The sequence below is a fragment of the Ovis canadensis genome, chromosome 8 (genome assembly GCF_042477335.2).
Source record: "Ovis canadensis isolate MfBH-ARS-UI-01 breed Bighorn chromosome 8, ARS-UI_OviCan_v2, whole genome shotgun sequence".
In the NCBI taxonomy this organism is placed as follows: Eukaryota; Metazoa; Chordata; class Mammalia; order Artiodactyla; family Bovidae; genus Ovis; species Ovis canadensis.
This window is the reverse complement of record NC_091252.1, coordinates 72,994,034-73,000,033: the sequence shown is the minus strand read 5'-3', so window position 1 is coordinate 73,000,033 and position 6,000 is coordinate 72,994,034.

Below are 6,000 nucleotides of genomic sequence, written 5' to 3'. Positions count from 1 at the left end.
GGGGATGGGTCACACCCCCTTTTCTTATCCACAGCATACTAAGGTCAGTGGGCCAATGACAGCTTGCTGCCTATTTTTTTGTAAATAAAGTTTTATTGGAACCCAGTCATGCTCATTTATTTATGTGTTGCCTATGGCTGCTTTCACACTATAATAGCAGAGCTGAGTAGTTGTGACAGTCACCATTGGCCCACAAAACCTAAAATATTTACTATCTGATTCTTTAGGGAAAAAAGACCAACTCCTGGTCTAGAGTGTAACCCAAGTCTATATCTTTTCCCTTAGTTCCCCTTAACATATATGGAAAAAAAAAAAAAAAAGCTCAAACTTTCAAAGGGATTTCACTAACTATTTTCAGAAAATAAAATAGAAAGGAATACAGAGAATAAAATAAGCAACCAATATTCTGACACTGGACTTTAGTATCTGACCCTGCCAGCTGACTCAGCATAGCACGTCTAGTCTCTGCCAACTAATCCAGCCCCAAAGGCAAACTGCAAGCTGCAGACTCCTGGCCTCTTCTACTCCCAGCCTAGTTCTTGGTGGACATTGCCACCTTATGACCCTACATTTGGGAGCTAATGGTCAAAACCCCAATAGCTCCCCCCAATTTCCATAAGCATCTAAGTGCTGCAAATCTTCCTCAAATGACTGACCTAGTCAGAGACCTCATCCTTCAGGCAAGGGTGTTGTTTAGATAACAAAACCAACAGTCTAATAACTCACGGTAAATTCGATATCCCAATGAGGGTCAGTAAAGAGATGGCTCTATTTCTTAATTTCCAACTTAAGAGACCAGATCTCCTAGAGAATATATAAATTACTGGATGTAATCAAACCTACTGATGGCCAATAATCTGATAAGGACATGAGAAAAGTCTGTAAATACGCATAGATAGGAATGTAGTTGCCGAAGGGTATGGAACCAGAAGAACTGGAGGGAGAGGCAAGAAAGACCTCTGGAGGGATGGAATTTGGATGAATGAAGGGTAAGACCAGACAAGGAAGATGCGTGCTACTAAGAGTCCCTTTGCTGCCCGTTGCCCCCTCCCAGCCTCTCCTCTACATTACTTCCTCCCTGGTAAATTATATCAAGGCTTCCCCCATGGCACAGTGGCAAAGAATCCACCTGCCAGTGCAAGAGATGCGGGTTTGATGCCTGGGTCGGGAAGATCTCCCGGAGAAGGAAGTGGCAACCCACTCCAGTATTCTTGCCTGGGAAATCCCATGGACAGAGGAGCCTGGTGGGCTACAGTCCACGGAGTTGCAAAAGAGTCAGACATGACTTAGTGACTAAATCTTACGAAATTATTTCCAGAGCAGCAGATACAGCAACAGGTAGTGAGGGGCAGGGGGCTTGGTCAGAGTAGCTGAGGCATTAATGGCTGTGTTTACTGAAAACAAAACAAAATAGAGAGGAAGAGAGCGATTGAGAGGGAATTTGAAGAGATCTTAACTCTGTAGAGAAAAATAGACTCAGCCATCAGCCATAAATCACACTGCTCAAACAGTCACTCTTACATTCCCATTTTATAAGTAAACACCTACAAAAAATGGAAGAAGTCTGTGACTAAATAATAATTCTAAGTCTCTCGCCTAAGCAGAATGAATTTTTATAACTATAAGGTAGCTATTTACAGATACTGATGTCCACAAAAGATAATAAATTTCCTCAATATTGCATTCTCTGTCTGCCCAATAATTTTTTAAACTCAACAATTTTCCTTAATCACAGGGTTATGGAATAAAGATTCTTTTCCTTATGAATTAAGATGATACAGACTTTGAAGTAAAATAACAATAAAGATACTTATTAATAAAGAAAAGATTGAGTTTAATCATTTGCCTTTGGATTTTTATCTTCTATACTAGCATTCCTAAGGAAAAATGGATGAGGTCAAAAACAGTATAATTAGCATTTATTTAACTTCAAGGGAACAAACATCTTTGTTTCTGTGGGATTGATTATTGGGCCCCTGATCAGCATCAATTTCATTCTAATGGACACTCTGTTTTCTGTTTTATAATTTACACTTGAATTCCAAGGATTTCCCTTTGATACATTCCTGAAAGAAGATTCAGACAAATTGTCTGTTTTATCTTTTAAGTATAATATTAAAATCTCCTTCTATGCCACCCCTCTGGATACCTCATTAAAATTTTTAATAAGCCATCACCTTTGTTCTATCCATGGAGGTTTTCGACGGGAGAGGGAGGTTGGAACAAGATGAAGAGGATGTTTTCATCAGAGGAGGATTGTTCCAGGATGAAAAGCTCACAGGACTATATGATGTGTTTCAGAAGAAGGAGGGGAAAAGCAAAGATTGGGAAGATTCTGCTCCTGTGGGCGTCAGCCCCGCCAGAGACACTGCTCACGAATGACATGTTTCAGATCGCTTGACACGGTCATGCAAGCAATAGAAAGTTATATGGTTTTTAGTCTTCAGGTAGCATTGAAATGATAATGTGGGTGGATGGGGGGGAAATGAACTTCTCATTTTGTATTTAAATTACTTTTGAGCTAGTTCTAGACTATGGAGGAGTCGATAAGCTAACCGATTCATACACACTCACACCTCCCCTCTCCTCCACAGCCTCACCAAAGTTTCCCACAGACTTACTGTAGCCAGCTCATCACTCACCCAAATTGCATTTATGGAGGGACTGGTACCTGTAGGTATCATGTTATGCCCTGGCACAACAGATGAAAGAACACATTTCCTGCCTCTAATGGGAAAGTCAGACAAGGAGCCAGATTACCACAATACAGAGAAGGAAGTCTCCTCTTATGAGATGCAGGCGATGTGCCAGGCATCCAACCCAGCTGGGGATGGAGTGCAGAAGGTGAAGGAGAAGGAATTCTTTCTGGAGTTGACTGTTTTGAAAGATGGATAGGTGTTGTTCGAGAAAAATGAGAGATGTTGCTAGCAATCCCAGTTGTACAATACCAGGATGTAGAATATGAACTGAAAAAGTTAAATTTGGAAATAGAAACTGGGGCAATCATAGAGGATCTTGAAGGCTACACTACGAGTTTGAACTTCATTCCAAAGTTGATGGGAAGCGATGACTAGTATTTTTAAGAAAGGATTACCCTGATTAGCGGTCAGAGAATCAGTGCAGTGCTTAGCCTGTCACCTCCTCTCTAAATGACACCAATCAGGCAAACTAATTAGGATAAAAGGCAGGGCTAGAGCAGTGAGTGAGAGGACCAAGAAACAATGTATGTTTCAAGAGGATTTATAGGAAAGAGAGGTACCAAAGCTGTAGATGGATTGGTTGCTGGTAGAGAGAGAAAGGTAAAACTACAGCTTAATTGGTGGTATAATTCAGGGCTCAGGAATACGGAAAATCATAGAGGAGGAAGAAGCGAAGAGAGTGGATACAGTTGAGATGATTTTACTCAATGAAACATCCCACGGGCGACTGATACAGAGATATAGAGCTCAGGAGACAGGGCAGGATAGAAAGGCACAATTGGGTGCCATGTGGCAGGTAGGAGAAGGCCAAGGAGAAACAGAGAGCCCAGAGATCACCTGCATTTCAGGAACCCTAAAAAAGAGACTGAGACGGAGAAGGCAGATGGACAGAACGAAAACACAAGAACCATGTAAAAGACAAGGAAGGAACATGTTTCAGAGGCAGAGTGATGGACAGGGACAGATGCCACAGAAAAGTAATGAAGATCAGGCTAAAGAAGGAACTTGGCTTTTGTAAGCACAACATCTTTGAGGATCTCTGCAGAGCAGTTGTGGTGCAGTGGTCAGGCTAGAATCTAGACCTCCAAGACTGGAGACAAAATGGGACAAGGGAAAGCAGAAATGACAAAGCAGACCCAGATTTCAGGAGGCTTAGTACAGAAAGCTAGTGGAAAGAAGGGACAGAAAACAAAAGACTCAGGTCCAGGAGGAGTGTGTGTGTGTGTGTGTGTGTGTGTGTGTGTGTGTAGCAGGGTAGGGAGGGAGAGAGTGGTGAGTTTTGCTTTAAGAAGGCACTGTCACCTTTTATTCCCTGCCCACTGAGAACTCGGGGACTAATCTAATCCAATACTCAGGTTTTAAATGAAAAAAGAATCGTATATGTGGAGCAGGAATTTATAGAGCACTCGCTGCCATCAGAGCTTTGTGTGTTTTCTCCCCTTTATCATCCCAGCAGTTCTACAGCATGGGCATTATTATATTCTCTCTTTAAGTTTCTCAGGGAACTGAATCAGCAAGGTCCCCTGGTTTGCCCACAGCCCAGGGTATGTAAACAATTGAGCTGGAATTTGTTTCCATTTCTGTGTGAATCTAAAGCGCCAAGGCCCTGGGAGTGAGAGGGTCAGTCCTTCTCTAGCAATTTCACCTCTAGGAGCCTGGTTCCTTCTCTGCGAAACGAAAGCTTTGGACCAGGAGGTCACAATCACGTCTTGCTTCTGGTGCACTAGGCAGTCAAGACCCAAGAGTTCTGTCCAAGAAGCAAACGGCTCAGTAAGCAAACGATGTGAAAATCCATCTATTTATCTTCTTGCCACTTTAACTTCCATCTACGCACACCTGAGCACACAATTCTATTCTTTTCAAATACCAATTTGAGTCTAGGAGGAATTGAGTTCGCTGCAACCTAAGTGGCTGGCTCGGCAAGATGAAGGCCCATTACACTAAAGACAAAAACTTTTCCTGGGTAGTTTCAGAGAAGTTACTCTGGAAGGAGATCTTTCTTCTTTCTCTTTATACCAGGTTTCTTAATATAAATATATTTTTAAATGTTGACTTGTCATTGATATGCACTATGCATTCACAAAGATGTACATACCCGAAGTATGCAGCTTTATCAATTTTCAGAAGATGAACATATCCTTGAAACCAGCACCCAAATGGCTGCCACTTTTTGAAAATTATTTATTCATTTCCACAGTTATAAAGCTTCCTTGGTAATTCAACTCTCTACCTCACAGTGAATTTAGAAGGGCTAGCTAATTATAGCTTTAACTGTAAAACACTTTGACAAACTTGAAGTAGCTAGAGAGCTGCTTAAATTGATTATAATGTCACATGGCTTCTACTTAAATTATTTCACCTGGGAAAATGTCAAACTGTCCTCATTAACAGATCACAAAAGAGATGTTTGAAATTCATTTTCATGAGGACTTGTGCATTTTTTAAACTATTGTGAGGCAGCTAGTAACCTGAAATATTCCAGTGTGAGTTTTGAGTCAGTCTCCTTCCCTTCTCATAACTGTCTACATTCCTTTTTCTGTAGCTAAGGGAAATCTTGTGTTTCAAAGTAATAATGATTTCCCAAAACCTTCATGTATTACAAGTTGGTCATATGGTTGGTTATCACTGGTCCTTGGCTTCAACTATTGGTTTTCAGGCATCGTTAATAATATTTTGTACAAAGCCACATTCAGATTTTAGCCTTCTCCAGGCATGGGCCACCTTTTAGAGTCTGATCTCAATTTGTGCTGTGCTGTGCTTAGTCATCCAGTCATGTTTGATTCTTCGGGATCCCATGGATGGTATCTTTGCGACCCCCATGGACGGTAGCCCACCAGTCTCCTCTGTCCATGGGGATTCTCCAGGCAAGAATACTGGAGTGGTTGGCCATGCCTTCCTCCAGGGCATCTTCCCCACCCAGGTATCAAACCCAGGTCTCCCACACTGCAGGCAGATTCTTTACCATCTGAGCCACCAGGGGAATTCTAGGTCATTTATAATCTGGAGGGGCATGGTTTGAAACCAGTCAGGAGGACTCATCTCAATGTGGGACAAGTGAGCAGAAAAGCAACTGGTCTCTTTTGAGGATGATGCTTCTACCTTCTCAAGGGGAATGGGGGAGGGAGAGCCCCCTATGTGACAAAGACTGTGACAGTAAAATCTAGATAATTTCAGAGTGAGCAGCAAGAAGAAGGATAATTTAGCTGCACAAGACTTTGGTCCCAGAAAGTCGATAAACAGTGCACCAGCTATTGTGGTTATTCCACAGTGATTTGAATGGAGGAAGAAAAATGCTTTTTGT